Genomic DNA, 27,660 nt, shown 5'->3' with positions numbered 1-27,660 from the left:
ATACCATTTGTCCCGACGAATTAAGGTTGGTCGTGAAATCTATAAGAGACGTGTTTTGCAAGTCTACGAGCAATCCATAGTGACCCAAGAAGTGTGAAGAATGAAACGCCATGAAAATGTTCTACGCAAGCCAAGACTCACGTCAACTTGCCTATACCCGTATGTGTTGATACGAGAGGAATTTGCTGCTGCTAGTTTCAGGGATTGTGGAAATAGTTTAAGGTGTTGGGGTACGGGAAGAACCGAAACTTCCGCGTCAGTATCCACGAGGTAGTTGCGCCTGCTGAGAGGGTCGTAAATTGTTAGGCGACGTGGCGCTGCGCTCTGGGTGGCCGTCGCCAGGACCCCCCGCGGACCTAGTTTTTTGCGGCAGGAGTGAATTTACAAGGAATTGTACATTTAGTGGCTTTATCGCCGAATCTGTGGTGGTACCAGCAAATCCCTCGGTCCATGGACTGTCCTGACGACCTACTACCTGATCGCCCTTTTCGAGTGACAGACCGCGAGTGAGCTGAGATGGGGAGGGAGATGATATTTTTTATTTTCGTGTGTTTTCCGATAGGTTCACGCGATACTTTTTATTTTTCATATGTTAGGTTTAAGGGCAGTTACGTCTCTGTTGTTTAACGTGAGTACCTGCCTTGTGGACTTAACCCCACGGTCTTCTCAAGACACGAAGAACCCCGCTGAGCCAAGCACAACAGTACCAGTCTATACTGAGCGCATAGCGCAGTTTATTCATACTGGTGGATGCAAAACCTGCCTAAAACTTTATCGAGCAAAAGAGTACGGCGCCCGTGTCGAAACGAAACACCACGCTATGGCCCGAAGGTCTCTGTTTTCGTGAACGTAACCACAACCCTCACTAGAAAACAGACATTTCCCTATGGAGGTTCTTTTCGGTTTTGTAAAATGATACACGAGGCAATGAAATATCCAAAAGGATTCTCCGTTCCACATTCCCAAGGCAGGCTAGCAGGCATGAGCTGACGGCCATTTGAGAAGAACTTTAAACATTATTTGCAGTCGGGAATTGAGGGTCAATTTCACAAACTAGATTTTTGGGCTAGGTTAACTTTGTCCAACTCTGATGGTTTTTGGCCATTGCTCAACCAACTTGGTCACTATAGCCGACAGTAGTGTGGCACACCAGAGATGAAGGCAGACATTCATGAAGTAAGACCATTGAGTAGAAATCCATTATTGAGAACGGTCACTATCAGGATATTTTTCCCGCAACTTCTTCACAATTACTGGGGAACGAGAACGTTGAACGAGACTACCGTTTGCCTTCTGCTGCTGGTGAGGAGACAGAGTGGCAACAATCTTTTTTCAGGAGGCGCGGGTAGCTGACCTGAGGTGATCTTCGCAACGTTTTAATTACCACCTTGTAAGCCACACCCGAGTGTTTATATAACACAAATGTTTGAACCAGTTCTTTTTAATTTTCAAAATGGTTACTTTTAAGCGGCCACGCAGTTGCATATGTGTCTTCTCGCAAGCGTAGCTACTAGGCTTTCCACTAACTCTCTGGCCTCAGCACATAATATAAAGTGGGTCGATTTGATTAGTAATGTCCCTTTAGATATATTGAAGCGAGTGAGAGCGAAACTGTCTCCTTGCTCCGAACCCGAGTTTGTGCTGAACTCTCTATTCTCCATTGGTCTTAACCTTTGATTCTATATTGTGTTCTGGTCTTGTACTGCTGACTCGACCTAGTTTAGTGGCGACGTTTATGAATGAATTTCCCCATCCTCGGAGATTTCGGGGGTGGGTGTTTGGGTGGGGATACCCGTTAGATGGAACGTGAGATCTTTGAAGCATTAAACCCATCGTCTGGGTTACTAATAATGTTTCCTTATTTGTTTCTATAAAGATGCATGTTAGGCTTGTATCTTGGTCATTCTTTGTATTATTTATATATATCATAGCAGTCATTTGATCGTCAATTTGAAAATCTTAGCGTCTTCCTCAGAAGTGTTTTTACTCTGTTTTTTATGTTGCACTGATATGTACATATATCTCCATTAATGAGTCATTTTGGATGTGTGCCGTTGATCCTACTTTCCTTTTACTCGTTTTCCAATTAGATGCTGGCCTGGGTCGCAGTTTGTTTCATGAAAATTCCGACGTCCCACATGCTGGTGGTAGCCCTCGTTTCAATTAGGGGTTTGTCCGTTTGGTTGATGCCGCAACCGTCCTGTGAAAAGTGGAGATGTTGCCGCTATTGCCAGCCCGTAATTACACAACTACGCCTTTATAGCAATGACTATTTCATATCGGTGCTCCCAGGGCAGAGGTGAAGCAGCGTCTGAAGAGTTGCTTCTGCCCTGGTAAGAAACCGCAGCCGCCTGGATCCCTCTTTTAATTTTGGAAGCCTTCTTGCTTTCAGATAGCTGCCGACAAGTGCACAACGTGGTGCTAAAATGACACCATCTCCAAGGTTTCCGACTCTGTTCTTCCACAAAGCAATTACGAAACACCCCTTTACCAAGAACATCAGCCAAACCAGCGTGCCGTAGAACAGATCGGGTTGCATTGCATTCACAAAAGGACGTCTCCTGCTAAAGGTTTGCCATGACCCGATTTAAGGCCGAAACTCCGTCGGTGGCCTTTTCTTTCTTTGCACTTATTCAACAATATATTCGACTTTTCTGGTATGTCGAATTTTAGCAGATTATCATGAGAAGTTTTCGAGAAGTCCAGTCCTAGAATGATTTCTTGTACTATCTCTGACCTGATTTTATGGAATTGAAGGCATTTCTGAAATCAAGTCGACATCAACGTCTTTGCACCTTAGCTCGATGAACAACATAACATCCAGTGTGGGTCTTTGAGCTCTTAAACCGAACTGTCTTGGGGAGAATCCTCCGGCAGCATATATCGCTCCGGCTAGTCTACTCCTCATAAGCTTTTCGAGTATTTTCCCGACCGGATCAAGCATACAGAATGATCGGTATGTAGATGGCAACTCAGGGTTTCCTGTAGCAGCCTTGACACTTTCCAGCACAAGGGAAATTACTTCCTCTAGGTAAACATTGAATGCGGCCGGGAAGAGAACCCATCGATGGTGGAACACCAGCCTGTGCACCTTTACCGGGATACTCTCGGACTGCCTCTTCCAGGTTTTTCATGGCAAAAAACGCGGTTTGTCATCAACAAGAACGGGTTCATCTTTTTGGCATTAAGTGGATAGAGTTACAGCAGAGCGTCGATTTTTCTGGTGTGGGGCCTATCGCATTGTGCCAAACGGAGAACTTAATGACATTATTTCTTTAGGTCGGTAATATAAGGTGTCTTCCCGGAATAAAAGTCCTTCCCGCAATAGAAGTCCTTCCCGCGGCTCCGCCTGTTCTAACAGCTTCGAGGAATTTTCCGATGTTCGCCTTTGCGACATTCCACGCACAGGGAAAGTGCCGGGCTGGTGGAGAGATAGGGTCAACCACATTTAAACGTCTCTGGAGGCAGTTGTGGTACCTACCAACGTTAATCAGACACTTTTGGAAGGCCTCCCGGATTCGTCAATGAACTTTCTCTGGCGCAGGACCCCAAAAATGATCACTTAGGCTAATCTCCCTCTCCCCATTCGGAGCTCTTCTTCTGTCTTCTTTTTCTTCAGCCTTTGTCCCGTTCACAAGCGCGGTCAGCTCGTCGTGATCGGTTTCGCCATTTGGCTCTATCGAATGCCTGATCTGGGTGCAATCTCGAGGCTTTCAAATCCCCATCCAGCGTATGAAGCCACCGTTGTTTAGGTCTGCCTTTTGCTCGTTTACCATCGACTTCGATGTTCAGACCAATCTTGGCAAGTGAATTATCGTTGGCACAAATGGCGTGACCATACCATCGAAGACGCCTCTCTCGCAACCTTTCCACGATCGGTGCAACCCCATAACGATCGCGGATATCCTCATTTCGGATGTGATCAAAACGTGTCACGCCATTAGTCCAACGTACCATCTTCGTCTCCATTACCGCAAGACGCCGTTCATTGTCTTTTATAGTCGGTCAACGCTCTCTATGGTCCTGAGCATAGTGAGCGACTGGACGGACGACATTGCGGTAAATTTTAGATTTGAGACGTTCGTTGATACGTCGATCACAAAGAACGCCAGTTGTGGAACGCCACTTCATCCAGGTTGCGTTGATGCGTGAGGCAGTTTCATAACGCAGTTCTCTATTGGCTGATAGCGTTGACCCGAGGTATTTAAATCACTCAGTTCTGGCCTGTTTCATGGTGCCCGGTCGTCAAAAATTTAGTTTTGTTTTAATTCAATCTGAGACCATGTTGCATGAGGCGATCATTCCATTTTTGAACAAGTTGCTCGAGATCATTTTTGCTAACAGATGCTAGGAAAACATCATCTGCATAAAGCAGTGTGTGGGGCACTGGACGTTGGATATCCTGTGTGACGGTGTTTATAACAAGAACAAAGAGGAGTGGTGAGAGGGCGCTTCCTTGATGAACACCAACAGAGACACGAAGCGTTTTTGATACACCCGCCATACCTCGAACTTTACTTTTCGGATCGTCGTAGAGCAATTGAACCCACCCCACGAGTTTTTCTAGCACGAAGTGTTATCGTAAGGCATACCAGATGAGTTCGTGTGGTACACGGTCAAACGCTTTCTCTAGATCCAGAAAGGCAATGTAGAGAGGGCGATGCTTCTCAGGGTGTTTCTCCATGAGTAACCGCGCAGCGTGTATTGCGTCAGTAGTTTCGTAGTTCTTGACAAATCCGGCTTGATTCACGGTTATTTCAACGATTTCGCGAATACGGTTGTCAATAATGAGTTCAAAAATCTTCATGGTATGGGAAAGTAACCGGATCGGACGGTAATTTGAACATTCTGCTGGGCTACCTTTCTTTTTCCATATTGGAACAGTGGTACTTTCTTGTCATTCAGATGGTGTTCTTCCTTCCTGAATAACCCGGTTAAAGAACTCACTGAGCCACAGTGTTGGGTCCCCGATTTCATTTGTTTTATTGCCTCCTCGACTTCAGTTGCGCTGACTGGTGGAACTGCTCCAAATTTCGGCAATGATTGTGGAAGTTGAGGATGAGCAAATTCTTCAGTTGAAATCTGCTCGAAGTATTCTCGCCATCTATCCCTTGCGGCTCGACGGTTGGTAAGCAAAGTATCGTTCTTGTCAACAGAAGTGTTCGATTTCCTGTGTGCGTTCATTATGGCTTTTAGCAAGTCGATTATTATTTTTTTTTTTTGTTAAGGGAAAGTCGCACCGCGTCCTTGAAGAACTATTGTGCCCCTTTTACTGGTTATAATGTACCTGTTGATCATAGTATCTCAAGCAGGCCACTAGCCGTTAGGAATTTTAGTATGTTCCCCACTTCCAGAAGTTTCAGCTTTGCATCTGGTATTAAGTGTTCTCCCATATGTATCGACCTACTTTGCACAAGTGCTGGACACTGTCCCAGGACGTGCATAGAGGTTTCGTCCTCCTCCTCACAGAACCTGCAGGCAGTGTCCGTAGATATCCCTAGCTTCCCTAGGTGGTAGTTCAGCCGACAATGACCAGTGAGAATTCCCACTATGATTCGGAGGTTCTTTTTGGTGAGGTTTAAGCAATCCTTTGTGCGCATGGGTTCGTATCCCCCAATAAGCACCCTGGACTGCTCCAGCAAGTCGATACAGATCTCTCTCGCCATTCCGAGTGTTCAGTTTATCGTACAGATTTTCGAAATGATTGGCTCGGGTGACAGCGACCGCTTTCTTTGCTTCCCGGTTGGCATTCTTATAAATTTTCCAATTAGCAGGTATTTTATCGTCGAGAAAATTGTGGTAGAGGCGTTTCTTTTCACGGACCTTCATTTCAACATCATCATTCCAAAGCCAAGTATTTTGGTTGATGTACCGTTTACCCTTCTTGGTAACCTCGAGGGTTGCAGGAGTGTGTGGGTTACCAAAGTAGAGAAGTTTGTAGCCATTTTTACCGCGTTCTCGTTCAATGTTGCAGCTTTTGGCACCAGACCATCGGGTTTCTTGCAATGCGCCTTTTCCGAAGGGCTCTTGCGAGTTCCTCGGTCTTTCCAGTTAGGACCGGGGCCCGTCCTACCGCGTCGACTGAGGTGGACGCCGTAGCATTTCTCCGACGCTTGTGACTCAATCCGATCATCATATTTGTAACGACATTGTATGCATTTTCTTGGTCGACCTGTCGCGGGGCCTGTCACCAGGAGAGATCAGGTAGGATTTAGCATAGTAGAATAACTCCAACTATACTCTATTTATCTCTTTCCCTGATCTCAGCATTTTATTTTTCTTTTACTGAGGATAGTACAGAGTACGTTGCCTTAAACCTTCCTCCTTTACGCGGGATTGGGACCAGCATACTATGTTAATAGCATGGCGGAGTTCTCTCCCCATTCGCAGCTAATAAATGCTTACTTTCATTCTGGTATGGTGACACTTTTAGGCCCTTTTTCAACTTTTTTCTTGCAAAATCCACTAAGATTTTCCTCCTATAGTACTCTGAAAATCAATTAAATTTATTAGAGGAACATAATATTTTATTAGGAGGCTGTGTGATCTAACCAATTCTAGGACAGCACTAAGCCACTACTTTCTTTGAAATATCTTAGAATTGCTGTATCATTTCAAAAGGTATTGTCTTCGGTACCAGGAAAACCATTGGAAATCATTTCTGGTTACACTTAAACGCAAAAGGTATTGTTTATATATAGTGCGAAGAATAAGTTCTCGATACCTGTAGTCTTGAACTTCCTTGATTCGAGGAATTGTTTTAGGTTTTCTATTCAGGAAAACTTCCAACAACCTCCAGAAGGAAAATTGAATGCAGTATTATTGATTGCCAATGAGTGACTGTGACCATCTTGGTGATGATTTCACTTCCCATCACTCTCCCATGAATTTTCAACCCTCAAGATTCCATCGAATTTATGTGCATTTATCTAGTAGTTCATCATGGTATCAAATACTCCCAATGAAATGTATTTTCATTCCTTCTGAGAAATTATCCTCATTTCGCTTCAAAAGTTTTATAATTAAATCAAAATTGTTGTTTCCATTCTGCCGACCTTCGAAAATGTCTTGGCTGGCACTTTATCTCTAAACATTTTTCAAGAGAAATAAATCTTACCACTACGCCTCATCCCCTTGACCTTTGTGTCGGTCTCGTCTTGTGGTCGTATCGAATTCTCGGTTACTAAATAGAATTTCTTGGAATTGCTATTCTATAGCAGAAGGATACGGTGTGATTCCTTTCTGAATTCCAGGAAAAATTTCAGTATCATTTAATGTTTAGAAGGACTCCAAGTGGGAGAAAGACCGGAACTGCAACCACCTGGATATTAAGGACTGATCGGTAAAAACTTGTGGAATGTAGTCCTGCCATTTTCTGCTTTCAGAATGGTTCAGTGATGAAAGGATTCCGCATGAAGAAGGTGCTCATTGGGTTATTTATGGCAGGAGCAAGGCATCGTGGAATGGAGGGCAATAATACAGGGTATTGCTTATTTTGCATAATGGTGGCGTCGAATGGAAATACTAACGTTAGTTCCAAGGATTTGTTTACGGGCTTTTGCTTAATATAATGAGGCTTGTTTGTAAACATGGCTATCACACACAATTCACTGTTGTTGGTATACCCAATTATAAAATCGCGACGCGCCAAGCCTGATATTTATTACATTGTTCACTTAACGTCAATCAAGAACATGCTTGGCTGCTAAATCACACGAAATTCATGCTTCACCATGCTGACATCAAAATAAGATAATATGTCAGAATACATCAGTTTCGAATATATGGAAATGGGTAATCAGGTTTCACTTTGAACACACAAGATTGGTGTTTATCGAAATTTAGTTATCGCTTGTCAGGACCACCAACTCAATCGCCCATTTACAAAAGTTCAAAGATAAAGGATGTGAAAACGATAACAGAAACATGAGAGGGAATAATGGAATCTAATTCAGAGAAGAAGGTGTTTAAGGACGTATCAATTGCATGAGAAAATTGCTAAAGGCAGGGTGCAAGGATACCAAAAAAGTGAGGGATAAGAAACATATGAATTCTTTTAGGTAAACTTTTTATTCGGTGGATCCAACAGTTGATATTTACGAATAGTTTGACTTTGAAATTTGAATAAAAGAGTACAAGGAAAATAAAGTTAGGTGAAGGAGACAGATGTGTAAATGTGGAAGAACCAAAATTTTGAAACAGGAACGGAAATGAAGTGCGCAGAAATTTTAAGCAGATTTTACGAATACTCAGGTTTGTTGATATGGGGTGCTTATCGCTAGTTTTCGAACATTTCTTACATTACATTGTTGTAATGTTAGTTTCAATCTCGCTAATTCTCCCTTCTGCTAAGACCGACCTTGAATTTCGAAACTCAAAGTCTGCGCAACATAGGTAAAAACGACAATGTATGTATCGCATCACTACATACAGATCTGACCAAACAAAGGTCAATCGTTTTGCCTGCATCCAATAGTATGTAATCTCGGCAAGTTTCTATAAAAGCAGACGGGTCAAGGACTTACATTGTTAGTTTTGGCTTGCACCATTCGAAAATAATTAATAATTAAAATTTGGAATTGTTCAAATGAAAATAGATTCTTGAATTTAGGGAAAAGCGACAAATTGTTAGGTTTTTTCATAAATAAGTAAAATTAATTATTTTAAATGTTAGATGTAAATAAATGTCGGAATGGGAATTATGAAATTGAGAGGGGTAACTTGGAAAACTAAAGGGTGCTAAAACGAGAGAAAGAGTGGAAACATTACATATTATTGAGGGCACTCTCTTGTCAAATTGACCTTGGAATTTACCGTCCACATCGCAAAGAAGTGTCCGGACAGCTGAGTGGTTAGAGTGCAAGGCTGTCGTATGGAAAATCGGGGTTCAAATCTCACTGGTGACAGTGGAATTTGTATCGTGATTTGACGTCGGATACCGGTAGACTCAGCTGTGAATGAGTACCTGAGTCAAATTAGGGTAATAATCTCGGGCGGGCGCAGTGCTGAGCACATTGCCTACTTTAGGGTACTGTAATCCTATAGTGTACCGCTACGGTCTTGAATGAAGTGCTCTAACACACTTCAAGTCCCTGATCCAATATGGATTGTTGTGCCAACGATTATTATTATTATTATTACCGCAAAGAAGTAGACACTACAAATTTGTTGCTGGAATCATAATCTTTACAATTTGGATATCAGCACTGGCTGAAAGCTTGATGTTGAGTGGACTGTTGGGCTCTTACATAATTAGGTGTCCAGTGAAGTATATTTAATATCTTCAATATTATCTTATTGAGACTTCGGGATGGTCAAAATGACCACCCTGAGTGGATGGAGATGACCAAGACGGAAAAATTATCCAAAAACCTGAAAAAGAACAAAAGAAAGTTGGTAAAATTGACGGTAAAGGTCGACCCGTAAATACTAGAGCTCTATCGAAATGTTCCGTCGGCACTCATTTGCTTGTCTCTATGCTAACCAGGATCAGGAATGTAAGGGGGAGGATCCTTTGAATACTTCGATCCTTCACGTCTCACGTGTCATTCAACAAAATTTCACGTGTCTTTTAGCCCATGCGTGAGACCTCCCGGAATCTGAAATTCAAACAGACCTGGTACTTCGTGTCCTTTTGCGAACCTTATATTGTGAAAAATAAAAAAAACTAACGGCTCGGACACTTGCGTGGACTCCAGCCTCAATCGATGCTTCTCCCGCTTTTGAGGTTGTCTCCCTTTCCTGGCATCCTCGGTTTATTATATTGAAGGATGTTCCTTGTTAAGGTGAGAGCTGTGGGTGAAAGGGAGAACGGAAGAGTGAGTTCTCAAATCAAGTAAATTGTCTTCATTGTAATGAATATAAAAAAATAACACAAAACTGGAAGGAACGAAACATAAATAATAAAAAAAGTAAAAAGATAAGAAGATATATAAATAAATATAAAATATAAATAAATTTGTAGATCGATTATACCAAGGCTTTCGAACACCGTACTGCATACCGGGCTAATTGATGACGTCTGTATCGCGTTGATCCCAAGCTAATAAAGTTTTGGCGATAGTTATGGGAGGGTTACCTACCACTTGACCAGTACCTTCATCTGAGGGTGCACATAATGCAGAGGCCATTCATATACGGAGAGGCATCTTCCAGGGAACAGGCGAGTCCCTTGCATGTGGCTGCTTATAATGCAGATTCTGAACTGACTCCACTTAGCTTTCAATTCTCTGAGTGCGGTGAAGTCAGAAGGAAATGCACGGCAAACATGCGAATTGCCTCTAACAACTATTTGTCGACTTTTGTTTGTCCAACAGACGGCTGTCTACTGACAAGCGCTTTGCTGAGAGATTTATATGTACCATTAAGTGTGGCGTGGTCGCCACGAGAGCTTCAAAAAAGTTCATAATGAAAGAGTGGGTGGAGAACGACCAGTGCAGAATGTTTGGTTAGACGCTAGAAACGTTGGAACATCTCATTTCTGGCTGGCTGTGGTGGCGCCGGGGCAACACGTGAATAGACACATTGCTGTATGTAAGGTAATCCATCAAAACCTTGCATGGGCTGATCAGTACTCAATAGTTTTTCATACAGCATGTATTGGGACAGGCCAGTTATAACTGATCGCCACATACCCCACAACACTAGCAAGGAAAATTAAAGAAATTGGGTACCTCGAGAGATTTCGTAGAACTCTCACACAGTCTGGTTCAAACCATGCGGAAGCCGATCATCACCACCAGAGCCCCTATATATTTAATAAGCCGGTAGGATCTTACGATCCGAAAAGCTTGACACTTAGTACTAGTATTAAGTAAAATCCGGTATTTGTCGAAATTGTGACAACTTGGAACTGATTAAAATTTTCAATAAAAATATAACCATTATATGATCCCTTTTCCAATCCGAAGATTAAATAAACCAAAATACATGATGTTCCACAGCAGTAGGCCTAGTACGGAGCGCATGGGATACGCGTGAAGACAACCTACTCCGACATCGGTATCATACCAAAACCTAGGTGGGAACGCCAATCATTATCATGATTGCTTTGACGTCACGTATTCTGCCGCAGATCTCCAGCAGCTCATCTCTGAAAGGTGTTAGCACGTCTTTCTTGCTGGAGGAATAACCCCTGCGTAATAAGAGAGTAGGGCACGCTGAGGTAGGCCACATTAACCGCTGCGAAGACTACATTCCTCCTCGGCTACTCTGCGTCATATATTTCTATGGCGACTCCAGTGCCGTATGAGTTACGGCTTAAGAATACATTAGAAGGCAATCTGCTTTTTCTACCCTGGAAAGCCAAGTGGTAGCAGGCACGGATCTGGGGTCCGGTTGGTGCTGGGAATTGGTTTCTGACAGAATTCTGACTGCAGGATTACGATTCAGTTTAAGGAGCATCACAATTGTGCAGTGTTGTATACCAACGGCCTCTGATATAGTGGAAAAGCATGCTTTCTACCGCTCATTATACGCAGTTCAATAGAGGTTTCCTAAACGCCATATTGTGATCATTATGGGTGATATAAATGTAAAGGTGGGTTCTAACAACACCTCGCCTGGACTTGTAATGGGAAAGCAAAGCCTCATCTCTTCATGCACAAAGCCTGCCGTTAGGTTAGATAGAGTACTTAGCGATCAGTAGTAGATTTAGGAGTTGTTTCCTAGATGTGCATAAGGAGAGAGACGCTGACATCGACCACGAAAGTGATCACCATCCGATGGTCGCTTACCTTCATTTGTGTGTTCCGCCGGTCACTTCTCGCAAGGCTGTTAAGCTGCGACCCCCAAGTTTAATATCGACAACTTGTATGATCCAGCTGTCGCTCGACAGTTGTAGATTTAACTTACTGAATGGACGGTAGATACGCTGAGCTGCCATGAAAAATGTTCTTTTGCCGGGTGCTACACTGGTCGATCCGCCTGACTGCGGAATTGTTGGTGCGGATCGATGAAAGGAAGGGATTGGAGGTTCCATTAATCGCTGTGAGCTATGTCGGGCGTAGCTCGCTCGAATTCCGGTACCGAGTGGATCCCCGGGAAGTTAAGTAGTGTGCGCCGTGACAAAAGGGAATTTGCTAGTCTGGTCTGGGAAAGGGGAGATGCGGCAAAACGCAGAGATTTCAAGAGTATATAGCGTATTTGAATGTGATGGCAAATCTTTCGATGATCATGCGAAGGTAATGGTGGATGAAGTTCTTTCTCTTGTGGATGAAATGGCTGGTCACCATAAAATGCGAATACAGATTGCTTCACGCAACAGAAGAGAAATCATTTCGGCCATCAATGCACTCAAACGGAGTAAGGCCTCCGCGCAGAGTTATTTATCGCATCAGCTGTAGTCACCGCAAATATGCTACTTCCATTTGTATGGAAATGTTGGGAATCCGAGATCCTTCGTAGAGACTGAAAAAGCGGATGATCGTTAAGATTCTAAAGAAGGGTGCCCGTTTTGCGTGTGACAACTGAAGGTGTATCTGCGTGCTCCTTGACATCGCGAAGGTAATAGCTAAAATAATCATGAAACGCATAAAAGAACAGTCTACCAAGTTTAGATCTTCGCTTCATCTACTTTTTACGATCTCCAGGAGGCTTTTGACAGCGTGAGCAGGAAGTGTATCTGGAGTGCTCTATGCAGGAGAGGCATTCCGGAGAAAATAATAGCTATTATCAGAGCGGCACATGATGACGCAAAATGTCACATGCTGCACTTAGGTAACGTTTTTGATGAAGTTGAGGCGAAAAGCTGAGTTTACCAGGGTTGGACTTTATCAACGATATTATTTCTTCTTGCTATCGGTGACGATCTTCATGCTGTCTTGTCCGGAAGAAGTGGAGAAGTTCAATATACTATGACTTCCCCCCTTGAATACGTTGAAGATATGTATTTGCTTTCTCACCAGGTCAGGGCCTTGCTAAAATGGCTCTGGATTTCGAGAAAGGGGCAAGTAGAGTTGGATGGAAGATAAACACCGACAAAACCAGCTCTCTCCCATCTGCATTAATAGACAGATTATCAAAAGTGTCGATCAATTTGTATATCTAGGAAGAGAGGAGTATTGCATTACTAGCTACATGATGCAGTGGAATCCACTCTCTAAAGATGGCCAACGGGTGGGTCACCCAAATGCACTTGGGGCAGAACAGTAGAACAAGAGTTGGGGCATCCCAGGAAGTCCTGGCGTGTCGGTGTGGTTAATGCGCTCCACCCCACCGAGAGGTAAATGGCTACCATATATCCACTACAGCTTATCACTCGTCTTTTCGTCTTTGCACTGACAAGAGTTAAGTTCACAAGCCATTAAAGGATCTAAGTGACCAAGGTGTAATCCGAACCTTATGGGAACTTTATTTAATATTTTCTTACTTTTTGAAAACTATAATTGATTATTTTGAGAACTATGATTGTTTGCTTATATAAAAATAATATAAATATAAATGATTTTGTTTCAGGTTTAGCATATGCTTCAAGTCCAACCAAAGTTGAACTGCCTGTGGTAAGTACCTAACATTTAATGTTATGGAATCGAATTTAATTTATAAATCTTAAAAGCGACGTTTATTTAAATAGCACTCGGCTTTTGCTATGGGTAGTCAACTATGGATAAGCATATAATTTGTGAGATGGCATCATATCTGGTATCTTTCCTGCAAAAGCATTGCTACATCACTTTATTAATAACAAACAAACGGCGTCACCAGACAAGCCCAATTGAAGCTTAAACTTGAAGAGGACAAGGAACACGGCAAACTCAACAAGTCGGACGAGGACGAGGTCTAGGACACTAAACAAGGTATATTCTCGGAAAGAGCCCTCCATATCACGGAGTGTATCGCGAAGACATGCGACTCATCGATGCCGGCATACTTTTCCCAGTAGAAAGTCCAACTGCTTGTGGAATAGTGAATTGTCAGATCTTCGGTCGGCGTGCCATCGGACCAGACCAGCGGCTCAGACAGCAATGGGTAGAATTGGCCAGGAGATGAAACAGCAAGCTTACAAAGAAGCTCGAAGAAATCTGAAGCTAGCTATACAGCGAAGCAAGAGGGATTGCTTCAAGCAACTCCGTGTAAAGGTAGATATAGATCCATGGTGAAGCGCTTACAGAGTTGTGATGGGGAGATTTAAAGGTCAGACAGCTCCGCAAATTACATATTCCGATCTCCTACTGAAAATCGTTTAGAATTTGTTCTCTCAGGAGCGTACAACGGGTTACAATTTACAGACATCTTTAGATGTGGTTGTAACACCATCAGTAATAACGAAAGAAGTACTGGAGATTTGCGGTACGGCTGGGAGATAACAAGGCGCCCGGCCTCGACGGCATACCAAATAAAGTCCTTAAGCTCGCAATTAAGTCGAGACCAGATATATTCGTAGAGTTGTTTGAAGCATGCTTGACGGATGGGATCTTTCCTGAGACATGCACAAAACAAAGGTTAGTATTGTTACCTAAACCTGATAAACCTCCTGGTGAACCGACAATAGAACCAAAGAATACATTGTCCCCGCGGGTGTTCCACAGGGCTCCGTGCTGGGGCCGCTATTGTGACATCACGTATAATGATGTCTTCAACGTCCCAGTTTCTAGCGAGGCAATAACAGTGAGTTACGTCGATGACATAGCGGAGACTGTTATTGCGAAAGATCTGGCGGATGTGGAATTATATTCATCCGAATCATTCACTGCTATATAGAAGTGGTTGGAAGATGCAGGTGGTGCACTCGCGGAGGATAAAACAGAGGCGGTGCTTATCACGAAGCGGCGTAAGGAAACCACTGCTCGCATCAGAATGAGGAAGCATATCATCACTTCAAAGCCAGCAATTAAATACCTTGGAGTGATGATAGATGCGAGACTGAATTTCAAGCAGCACTTACAAAATGCTTGCACCAAGGCACCCAATGTTAACATGACTCTGGCGAGGATGATGCCAAATGTTGGGCGACCGTGATGCACTCATAGACTGCTTATAGCTGGAGTGGTGAGCTCAGTACTGCTTCACGCAACGCCAATTTGGTCAACTGTATTGCATACTCCATGCAATGCTCGAAAGAAAGACCGCTTTAAGAGTGTACTATGGTTATAGAACCATTTTGGATGAAGCGACCTATGCAGTAGCCGGAATGATGCCGATCGACATTTTGGCTGATGAGATGGTACGTATCTATGATGGACTCGATTTGTCCTCTTATCGGCAAATGAAAAACGCCGAAAGGGAGGAATCGTAAAGCATGTGGCAGCGACGGTGGGAACAGACGAAAAAGGGCCGATGGACCCACAGGTTGATTCTCAGCATCAAGGTGTGGACGCAGAGAATGTATGGTGAGATCAACTTTGTTCTCTCGCAGTTTCTTACTGGACATGACGGTTACCGTAAATACTTCTATAGGTTTAAGCTGGGACGGTATTCCGGAGGACCCGGAGCATGTTTTCTTTTATTGTCCTAGATTCGCTGAGGAAAGGCATAGTTAAGAGGAGACATTGGGAGGAACAGTGGCACCGGAAAATATAATTGGGAAGATGCTTGCATGCTAGGAGAACTGGAATGCAGTGAGCGACATGGTAGGGCTGATTTAGTGCAAATTGAGAGAGACAGAGGAAGTGGGAAAGGTGCGGTTGCGAATGCAATCGATGGGAAAAGGGCGAGGCTAGAGCCATGTCCATCTAGCGACGAAATACTTTGTGGTGGTTTCGCGGTAAAGAGAACAGGAGTTAAGGGGTGGTTTTAGTGGGCAAAAATCCTGTACCCGTGTCTTTGGAAGATTTTCACCTCCGGAAAAAAAGACAGACAGACAAATGGACAGATAGAAAGACAGACAGACAGTAAACCGATTTTAATAAGGTTTTGTTTTATACAAAAATTGATTTCCATCTTAATTAATGAAAAGTCCAAAAATACACCCACAATATTAGTTTTAAGTTGAGAAAGGAAGCTTTTAGATCTTGTATCCTTTCTTGATGAAATGTGTGCTTATTTTATCAACCACAAACACTAAGTACTAGGTAGATCCGGACCACTTTAGATTATCCTGAATCTGGACAATGTAGTGCTGACTTCCGAATCAAATGGAATAGAGAATTGGTTTCATTGATCGGTAACCTAAAGGACACATTCTGTGTAAAGTGTCTGAAGTTTATTTCAAGGCAAACGTCGTAGCTATGGTTAATTCGGGTATTCTGTGAGCAAAGTTTTTCCATGAATAAATGCTTCTTGAATTTCATCTATTCTTGTCACGGTACTCCATGGCAACCAGGAGCAACTTCAATTATGAGTTTTTCCGTTGAATTCTGTTTATTCCTGCAATATTTATTGCGGTCTATTACATCAGCTTTTCCATTTCCAATTCTATTTCATATTTTGAAAGGATTCGGACGAATAAATTTGAATTGATATCATCTTGAAAACTGAATTTCTCTTTCCAAATTGTCCGGTGAGAGTAAGGGCTGCAGTCACAATTTGGCATTGTTTTTCTAGTTCCAAAATATGAAATTTTCCAATTTCTTGGGAGAATGGAAAGTTGAAACCCTTTTCAGTAAGCTTGAATAATGGATGGAAATTCATGATTTCCATTGTGTTGAAAGAGCCATATCAGCCCAGTTTTTCAGGTGAATTTCAAAATATTCCGAACAATTTTTCCATGGGTGATGCGTTTGTGGAAATTTTATGGTGGATGCATAGTAATGGAAGTAATTGCTTTGATTTTCAAATAAAAAAGATATGAAATGCTTTCAATGAAAGAGCAGCTGCGGCATCAATGTAAACAGACAATTATGCGCGAATGTTTTGCAAAAGCAATCGGGGTTTAGCTATTTTACGCTTGGCTGGAAACGGGTATTTGGCGTAAACGCATGATTGGAGTGGGTGTTGTTTGGCTTGTTAGATTTCTCTCTCGTGCAATTGAGTCTGGAATCAGAACCGGCTTTTCAGCCCTTCGGTGGGCTTTGTGCAGAATTCGTAATGATTTGATGTTGGAGAAGAAATCCAGGGAGGATGGTAGAATTTGACCCAGTGCTCTTTATGTAGGACTGCTTTAATTCTGGGACAATTGAATTACGAACTTTGTCAAAGATAACCCTGAGAGCAGTGCTTTGTTAATATCCTCTGTTTTACTTGGAAATCATATAGCAGTTTAGTGATATTCGCTTCGAATAGAGCATTGATACTATTGTGGGGTAGGTTACCAATAATTGATTTTCTCAATATATCAGATCATCCTTCGACCTATTTTGTGAGAACCTAATAGGAACCTCTCCTCTTATAGCCTATCATTTCATTCATTTTTTTCATTTCATTCATCTTTAATTTTATTTTATGTAAAGGGTGAATTTTTAACTCCATCCCTGGAGGGCGTGGGGAGCTTCTGGAAGGGGAAAGGAAAGGCCCCTCTTCTTTTGCTTCAAGAAATACCTTTCTTTAGGCGCCCGTGCACATCGCGACAATGATTGTCCTACAAAAAGCTTTCTTTCAGTAATGTACTAGCAAAAACCCGTTTTGTCAACTGATAAAAGGTCAAGTTTTTGTCTTGATAACGATTAGTTAAAACTCTCAATATATGGCGAGAGCAGAACTATCGAATATTACTCATTCATATCGGCAAACGGGACATATTTCTGTGGTCAACCCATGTATATACGGAACATATTGATGAATTCCCTTACATGCAACATTATACCTCCCCATGTATTGCAAAAGTTCTGTTATAGTGCAACCTGAAATCAGATAGTTCAACTTACCTAATGCCAAACCATATATTCTGTCCAGATCGTCACTTTCTTGATCTTGTCCTCTCCAACTTTCTTGTGTGCTACTTTTCTCAATCCCTCAGGTCCCTTTTATGTTGCTCCTGGCACCTAAACATCCTGCTCTCGGGTTTGATGCTCAGATCATCCGGTTGCACTCCCCTGAATTCAGTGCTGGCGACAATCAGTTGGGCCCCTCTCCTCTCTCCATTAACGTGCGATCAAGCACTCAGCATCTTCTGAACAGTTCTGTCAGACCTCCTTCTTTGTTATGTCACCTCGTTCCTTAAGTGTATGTGCTCTTACCTAGTTTGGTATACCATCAAAGTCCACAAAAATTTAAAGCTAGGAAAAAATTCCTGTCTGGCTTCTTGCTGACTCCATTTTTCTTGAAACTCGTGGTTCCTCCGTAAAATCTCTAATACTTAAATCCAGAAAAGAATGTCTGGCCAGTGCTGAAGCCTTAGTGGAATGCGGAAACCTTATACTATTCTGTTCTCACATCCGCAACTCCCGCAATCTCATCCAGCTATCTTTCATTAAATTCTGTGGCTCCTCTTCTAACTACCTCAACTATCTCGTGATTTGCTCTGCTATCATTTTTCCACAGTTTGTGTTGCGTTTACTCCATCTTTTTCTCTCCTCTGACAGGAAGCAGTCCCTTTCTTATCTTCTACCATTCCCCTCCTTTCCTTGTGGAGTAGTTTATTGCCAGCCTGGTCTTCAATGTTGGCCGCGGCCACGACGGTTAGCTCATTTCCCTTCTCCACAGACAACCACTTCCTTGCCTGTTGAAATGAACTCTTATTATCCCCATTTACAAAAGTGGCGATTGCATTCTTTCTGCGAACTAATACTATTCCAAAATATTGGAAAGGTATGTTTCCGACCTGAATAGTTGTGTTTCCATTATACCCAGACAGAAAGTGGATAGTAACAACACTAATTTTATTGTAGGTTTCGGCACTGTAAATCACAATACACTTCTGCCTAAATTCACCTGGTTCAACGATCCCATATCACTTGTTACATGGTTTGCCGCTTACCTTTGTAACAGATTCTGGTGTGTCCCTTTTGATGGCGCCTGGTATCCCACAAGGCTCTATTCTGGGCCCTTGATTATTCTTCTTCTTCTTATTCCTCCTTGTTTATCTTTGCTTCATTCCGGCAATCTTAAGCTGTTTTCCGCTATATCGTCGCCTATAAAAGTGTTTTCTTTCAATCAAGGCTCTGTGGTTCATTGTTGTTCTACTACCCACGGCTCGATACCCACGACCGCGAAGTAACCAATCAGACTGCAAAATTGACGATCTTTATACGGCGCTTCTCCTCTGATTTGATAGAATTATCCTTTTACCCTGCTCCGTAATCTGGTCGACTCCTCGTAAATCCTCCGTAATCTAGATTGCGCTAGTAAAGGTGCAACATAAATTCATTCATTCCTTCTTTTTTAAAAGAAAAGCGTTCTCCAGGTGGACTTTCCTCCCGCCTCTCTCTTAATCCTACCCACTCTTTCCTATCACAACGTAAAAACTCTCTCCATTTATGTCCGCTTTTCAAACTTTCCGCGGAATTGCTCTACCTCTAACGACATCCGTCTCGCGCCTTCTCTCATAACAGACGCAACTTATATACTTTCAATGTACCCTTCACAGAGCTCGAAATCCTCTCTCTCCCCGATTCCAAAATTATGTCGATGTAGTACTCTACAGCGTAGTTTCAAGCATATGTTAAGGTTTCCTTCCTTATGGGGACAATACACAAACAAACAAAATGGAGCTTTCTTTGCCTCAGCATCATCATCAACGGCGTAACAGCCGATATGCGGTTTAGGCCTGCCTTAAGAAGGAACTCCAGTTATCCACATTTATTTTCAAAAATCCTTAACACGCTCTTTGGAATTCGTCCTGAATGTCAGAGGCGACTTAACTCGGACCATAAAAGAGGGTGCTTCGGCGGTTACCGACCCAAGGTCACTATGATGAGCTTAACTACACGACCCGCTACGCAGTCGCGTGTGCGTATTGCGGGAAATGGTTGACGGATCTTTGGTGCAAGAAGGGGCGGTTGTTATTTCGTAGTAGGAGCGGCGGATAAAGACGATCATTTCCTTAGTCCACTCCTTGCACTGCCCACGCGAACCTACTGAAATGGTCGCCCCAGATTCTGCCCAAACAGCTGCAGGAGGCATAACTGTGCCCCTGGTCATGGTGGGACCAAAACGTTGAATCGTTTCCGGATTAGCAATTTCGACGTTGTCCTGTCCATTACGAGAGTCAGATCTAATCAGCAAGTTTGCACGTGAGTAATATACAAGCCAAAAAGTTCTTGCTCATTCCTCGCCTAACCCCTGAAATATTGCAGTGCCCTACAACCATTCACACTAAGGCTATCACTTCCTTTTCCATTCACAGCCGGGCTTCAGTACGCTTTGGTACTGGTGCCTCTGTATGGTCAATTCCGCCATTTTCTTTAGAATTTGGTATAAGTTAGTCGCCATGGTTGATCCTGATCAATTCGGATTGTCATTTGGCCATCTTGTAAGCGGGTAAGCGGGTCATTATAGTTATGAGTTTCCGGGTCTTTTCTCATCGAGCTATCGCAGGTACGTCACGCTCTGGAATGAGCCTTAAACAAATTTAAAACGCGTCACCCGCATCTCTCAGTGCTTCATTTTGATTCGATGTTTGATTGCATTTGCTTGATAAGTTGGTTTGCATGATAACCATTGAGCCGATTAATTGAGTTTTTAAATAGATGCAAATTTTTCAGCTTCTGGATAACCCGTCGAAGCTACCATTGTAAAGTTCATCGTTGGCGAAACCATCCCAATTGAGCTGTTGTCGTCTATATGCTCAGTATTTGCCACGTAACATTGTTTCTCGATGATGATCTCCTTTTGGTCATTCAACTACTATGAAAAGTCGTGATGATGACCCCTTTGTAACGCTTCAAATTGCGGCTATTTTGATGTCACGGTTGGATTTAATTTTGAACCTTTTTCCGAGAGTAAAGAAATTAAGGAGAGAGAAGCGAGAGAGTCTCTCTCTAAAGCCTCTTTGGAAAATGTTAGCAGTCATTTTTCTTAATAACGTTTGGCACTTCAAATGGGTGTATTTTAAAAGTGTCATAGTAAACTCTGATTTGCCAAATCCATTCGCGGAGGATGAATGCGGTCAACCTTCCCCTTCTATAAAAAGTTACGGCACCCCATACAGGACTACTTTCATCAGTTTCGTATCATCAACTATCTTATTGGTAAGGTAATCATCGCCGAGCGGCAGTGAGGATGGAGAGGAAAGGTTGTTACTACTCTCTGTAACCCACTTTGAAAATTATGGCTAGCTGTTTTCTTACCTACCATATAGGTCCTTTTCCGGATCGCCGTAACTTTTGAGGGGCTATTGCCCGCTACGAGTTTTTGGCGGGCTAGAAAGGGGTGACATTCTTTTCCCTCTGTACATGCTCCTTATCTTTTTCTCCTTCGACGATATCAAAATACCACCCACTTGAAACGCCATAACTTCCTCTACTCTTGTTTCTACCATCGAAACTTCCTTCCTCCTTACGGGGATGACTTTCAAAATTAAATACTACTACTATAATATTATGGTTACGAAATAGTCCCAGTCACATTTTATGAAACTGGTAAACCACGTCATAACGGTGTTAAAGAGAGGGAGACCTTCCTCTTTCTTCTACATAGCTTTCCAATTATCCCCCCCCCCCCCCACCGAAGTAGGGCTGAAATTTTACCATGATGACATAAAAGAAACAAATTCGAAAGGAGGGAGCAACAAGGAAGGGGATGAAGATTGCCAGGAGCTCTGCTCTGCGGTTGAAGAGGAAAATCTCCCCCGAAAATGACCAACCACTTAAACATTTTCTTTCAAAATTTATCCTTTACTAAGAAGTTTAGGAATTTAGACTATGAGGCTGTTGGTATGACAAGGCCCTCGTTGTAAAGGAGCACCCTTGTTCGACGTTGAGTTTGTCCTGTTGATGATGCTAAGGTTGAATTGCTGGTCTTCCAGATGTCGTTCAAGCTTGTCGGGATTTCCCCATTTGCTGATAACACAGTGTCTGCCTTAGGTTGATAAAATCTATTTTATTGCCATGATCGTATCCTGGATGTGGCCGGAAATTAAGCTGAGAATGACTGAAAGTAGAATTGGGTTTAAACGTCAAAAATTACTACTTCTTTGTCTTTGCCACTTCTGTTTTTGTGCACTTTAATATAGGCCACTATAGATAATGCGATGGTACACTTCGAGTAGGTGTTCTTTACGCCATTCTATGGACTTTCTGACAATGATAATATCCTACAGGTAGGCGCGCAGCTCGTTCTTTTGCGAGGAATGGAGGTTTGTTGATTGTTCTTTTGAATGTTAGGTCGTCTTCCTTTATTGAATTGAATAACGTTGTCCTTATAGGGCATCTTCAATGCTTGCAAGCGTCGCCCAATTTAGCATTTTGACCGCTATGGTTGAGGTTCTGCAGCATCATAGGACATAGCTCTTCATGGATCATGGCCTTCGTTCTGCTGAATGTAAAGATTGCCATTTGTTCGGCAAAAATATATTTTTGAGTACGGTCCGTGGCATTCAGGACTACACCTGGGAAACCTGGGAAACCTCATTCAACAGTGAGGTAAGGTTCACTGCAATACAGTCTCATTGCCATTTTGTAATGACATAACGAAATCGCGAATTTCGTGCAGTCGTCTGAATTCGGTTGGAATTCAACGAATGGAGATGGTCCGAAGCTGGAGGGTTGAGCGATGCGACAATCGGGTTAGTTGAACATCAGTCTGTCGATCTCGTTGTACGGGGTTTGAGTCCTGGTTCGTTGGTTGGTGGTGTTTGTCCTTTTTGTAATGTCCTCATGAAGTAAGTTTGTCAATTGTATAGCATTAAGTGTGATGATAATGAAGACAAAGGGGGGGAGGGAATAATAGAAAGGAAGGGACTGTGTCAATGCTTTATACTCCACGAAGAAGTTAATAGGAGACATGCAAGCATCCTCGTTTTAGGACTGTTATTAGTTGCAGGAACTTCAATGATAAGTCTAATTCGGTCTCTTGAATTGAAAATAATCAATTTTGGTTGGTTCTTTGCTTAGTCCTAATACAAAACAACAAAAATTCTGAATCTTCTTCCTTCCAATGATTGATTTTTCAACTCTGGCGTTTAGGATGAAATGTGTTATTTGATTTTCGAACTACCATCCTATTCAAAGATGCAACTTATGGTAACTGATATTTGGCAGATATTTACGCAAGTTTAGAAAATATTGCAAAGAATCTAATTTCAGAGAAGTTACCACGGGTCTAGGGAGAAATTGAAGCAAATTTAAGAACAGCTTTAACGTGGCTTTAATGAGCTCTTTAAGGATAGTGTGATACTAATGTAGCTATTCTAGGAATCAAAATGTTTCGTGGCTATTCCGAAATTTGAACTAATTGCCAGTAAACTGAGCGTCAATCAGAAGCGTAAATATCAATTGCACTCACGACGTTCTAAGTATGTTATCTATTCCTGGCTAGAACAAAGTTGTAATTAATGTGTTCCCTCATGAGTATGTTAGTAGGTAAAAGCATATTTGGTTTAGGATTCAAATCTGTTAATTTCCTGCTTGCGAAAGCTGATCACTGCTTCTTAATTAGGGATTGGAATGCTTAATATCTACCATCCATTTTTTTTGCTTCGTGCCTGGAAGGGATTCATGCCATAAAACTCGTTGAAAATGTAAGTTAAATCAGGTTGTGAGTTGCGTTGCCGCTTAGTTTTTAAGGTTCAAGGACACAGAAGGATAGCCTTGCAGTTATCCTAACATCTTACTCTAAACCATGCGAATACATTTCACAGGACCGACTTCTCTTCTTTATATTGCAAAATCCACTCCCATGCATTTTTCAAGGCAGTAGTCGGAGAAGTAATGCGTATTGACAAGTCCTATTAAGATTACCATGTCCTTTTTTTAGGCAATAGAAAATTTTCCTTTTTTAAAGGACTAGAATATTTTCGGTTATTGACAAGGGTTCGACTTCTTTCCGTTATACTTCTTCATAGATAGCTATGAATGAGGTATGTTTTAAGATTTCTTGGATACTCATGAATGGAATTGAGGTAAGTTTTTTCGGTACTTCCTTTATAATTCCATTAGTCAGCCCGTGTTCTATTCGGTTGGAAACTTTTATGATCCGCGTAGGTTTGTTTCCCAGTGTTTTTGAAAAACAAACAAAACCTGGGTATACATTGTATATTTTCTAAATAATTCACTACAATATCAGAAAATAAAGTATTTGAGTCCAGAAGATTTTTTCATTTGAATAATTAATAACCTGTTTGAATCCGACACTTTTGTATATTTAGTATCTATCTACGGTTTGAGGGTTAGGGTTTGTCCTTCATGGGATAACTTCCACTCTCATCATTACAGCTGGTTTAGAGGCGGCAGGATAAGGGGGCGCAATTCTCAGAGCTCTTCATCTATGTACTTGCGCTGGGCACTTATGGTGCATTTCCCTACTGAGGGAATCAACTCATATTTCGGAACCGTAAAGGAGAACGGACTGAACCGCGCTCAACAGCAAGCGACCCCAGCTGGATAAGAGATCTCCGACATTGGACATCAGTCGGCAAATCGTAAACATTCTAGCCGCAGCCTTGTCTGCGGTGTTGCGAATCTGCTCGAAGAGTTCATCTTTGTGTTCATGTCTTTATACCCAGGTATTTCACTGTCGGCTTAGACAAAACCGTGGCTTCACCAACCTGAATAGGGAGGACTGTGGGAACCCTCCCCTTGGTCAGCATACTGACTTCAATTTTCTCCAGAGCGAATTCATGATCAGACCTCCATCTGCTTACTCGCCGCATCATCATTCACAGCGGGGGCTGAGCTTGCTCAATCGTGCGTGCGATAACCAGTGTCGCAATATTGTTCGCGTATCCGACCAGATGCGATTGATCAGGCATCTCGAGTTGTGGAAGGCTATTCTTGCGGTTTGATCCAAGGATAGATCCCTAAGCCGCCCCGATGTTACCTACATTCTGTGTTGCCCTTCCCGGGTCTCATAGCGTAGGGCACGGTTCTTTAAATATTCTTTGAATATCCGCAATAGGTAGCTTGGAGTATGGAAAGGATATTTCAATGCCTCAAGCATGTCGCACCACCTCGCAACATTAAAAGCGTATCTTACGTCGAGGTTCACAAGGAGTACCACTCGCCGACAGTGGCGACTGTGTGCCTCAGCCAGTTTTACCGCTTGGCCCACTTCCTCAATGTCATCAATTGTGCTCTAAAACTATATTGTGTTGGTGAGTAGTCTACCGCAGCACATATTGCGTCAGTTAGTTATGCTTGATGAGCTTCTTAAGTAACTTTCCCGCTGTGTCCAACATACTGAGTGGACGATATGCTGACGGCGCCTCTAGGTCGCCTTTACCCAGGACCGCTTCCTCCAGTTCCTTTGCAGTGAAGAGTGGGCATTCCTCAATACTCATTGTTTTACCGATAACGTCAAAAAAGGGCTTAAACGATTTGTTCCATCTTCGCTGCTTTCATAGAACAGGGCGACCGATGGGCACCACCACCAGCTTATATCCGAGGCTTCGTGGCTCTGTTTATGTCGTTATTTGGCTCCTGCCAGCGGCGTGCCTTCTGCCTGTTGATTTCGTCGCGGGGTTCCTTTTCGCACTCTTATACTCTGCGGTTCTCAGCATCACCTCGTCTTGGTTTCTTGAATGCTGAGCAATCGCCGAAGTCTGAAGCAGTTTCTTCGCACTCCTGTAATTTCAGCCGTTCACCAGTACACAGGTAATTTCCCAGGCCTCAGTTTCCATTTGGGAGCCGCTGCATTACAAGCTACGGGGTAAGGTTGATTGTTGAATGAACTAGCGATTCATTTGCAGTTCCCTCCCCCCTTCCCCCATCTCCAAAATCTTTGTGCCTCTGGCATACTCCACTCGAGAGCTCTCTCTGATTAGTATTCTCCCTTCCGTGTTTCAAATCTCTCAGTTGCACTCCTATGCATGTTTGCTCGCTGTCTTCTCAGGGGCAGTGGTCCTTCGTAGTTGGCAAACCACCCCTTCCGAAACCACTGCCTTTCTGCCTAGAATGGCATGCACTTTCTCGCAGCACGTGCATTTCTTTTCGGTCTTTCATCTAAGCTCTACAAGTATATCGCCAGTTCGAGCTTGCCGGATAGCTTTAAAATTTACTCCAGCGTCTTCTGCTTTGGCGTTGTTGCGGACTTCTCGAAGAACTCCGGCGAACTGTGGTTTGCCCCTTCCATTTTTTTTGATGCCGTAGTCGACTTGGACTTTGCTATAATATTCCGAACCCGAATTCGCCAGGACTTTTCGCCTCTACGGTGTCACTCCCTTTTTCATTTCCATTTGCCTTCATTGTTTGGACAGTTGGCCTTTCTACTTTTTAAGTAGGCGCTTGTCCTAACTTAGCGCTTCTTACAAAAAAATTTATGGTGGGATCTCCCTCGCTAGTTGCCAGAAGTGGTCAGCGTGGTGTATTGCTGCTCTTTCTAAAAATGTTGGTTATTCACGGTTGTGTAGTCGTGTTTGTTGTTACTGTTGTTGTCATTTTAATGTGGGTTCCAGTTGCTATCTCTGCTAGAAAGTGCAGTCACCTTAATTGATCCCCGTGATTGTTTATATGAGCAGGAAGGTCAGACGTGGATTGACACAAATTCTTATCGGAGTTTGTGCTCAGAGCTGGGATCAGGCGCTAGTCAGGAGTCCATCTCAACTGCACTGTCAACTTAATGGTGTCATAGCTTTGAACGTATTTGCAGCTCTGCCAAGATTATTATCGGGGCAGAGGCAGCTGTAACATTAACCTGAAAGCCGTTTTCACGAGATGTCACTCCCGTGTACTTCAGCTGTCAGTTAATGTGCAACGATTCCATTTCTAGTAAGTTCGCCCAGCATAGTTCCCTTAACCATTCCTCTTCATTCCTTATCCCACAAAATGGTTCTGGCTCGCATAGCAACGCTTCTGCTCCATTGCTGGACAACTTTTCCTTTGGGCCCCAAAATATCTAGACTTTATCATGTTTTCATTCTACTAAGGTATTCTCAAACCACTTTAGACTTCTCCTGATTAGAGCTAAGTGCCTTGATAGCCGTCTGGCTGTCAGTCGGACGTGCTGGAAGCTAACATGATGGCTATCAGTAAGTGAGGAGGCCAAGCTGAAATGACTTTGGGCGACCGTACCTACCTGCTTGATTTCTCGAAGCGCACCCGCTATACTGGCTTGGGCGGATACGGGGTCGCTGGGGGAGCTCTCCGCCATGACCGATAAAGTCCAAGAGTTGTACGCGCGCCCCGTGGTCGCGGAAGTGCCTAAAGACACACTTTAAGAGGTCGAAGACATTAGACAAACGGTGGGTTTATTTGAAAAAAGGACGTTTGGGTAGTCGCATCCTGGGGCCCACCATAAATTCGAAACTGAAGGGATTAAATGTACCACTGGATGCAACTTAAATGCAAAAAACTAGGCTCGCTGGGTGCCTCAGCGGCGGCTACCTGCAGTGCAGTACCACGTCGCCTTACAATTTTCCACCCTCTGAGCAAACGTTGCTTTCAGGTCGACACGGGCGCGAAGGTGTCGGTTCTCCCCGCACCCCGTCCAGATATGCTAATACTGTAAAAGTTCCATGCTAATATCGCAAAACTTCCGACTGGCTGTTGTGATCTGCTCTGCCATCCGCACTTATAGCTACAAGCAGGTGGACGTGAATCTCGGGTTGCGCCAAACGTTTTAATGACGATTTGTTTTAAGGGACGTTAGCACCCCCATTTGAGGCACAGATTTTCTGTGTCACTATGGGCTACTGGTGGAGCTGCAGAATACAGCTTTGATAGACCCACCAACCCTTTTGAAGTCATCTGG

The 27,660-nt window shown here is 43.0% G+C and overlaps 1 protein-coding gene across 1 annotated transcript in view; it reads left to right on the top strand.

Moving 5' to 3' along the window:
- The window catches only part of LOC119654514 (zwei Ig domain protein zig-8-like), a 570,111-nt gene that overhangs the window by 295,763 nt on the left and 246,688 nt on the right, over positions 1-27,660 (top strand). The window contains exon 3 of the mRNA XM_038059957.1: positions 13,456-13,499. The gene's annotated coding sequence lies outside the window, so the exon portion shown is untranslated. The remainder of the gene's footprint in view (positions 1-13,455; positions 13,500-27,660) is intronic.

Source organism: Hermetia illucens, chromosome 1 (assembly GCF_905115235.1).
Source record: "Hermetia illucens chromosome 1, iHerIll2.2.curated.20191125, whole genome shotgun sequence".
NCBI lineage: Eukaryota > Metazoa > Arthropoda > Insecta > Diptera > Stratiomyidae > Hermetia > Hermetia illucens.
Note: the sequence above shows the minus strand (reverse complement) of the source record. Positions and strands in the feature narration are given on the sequence as shown.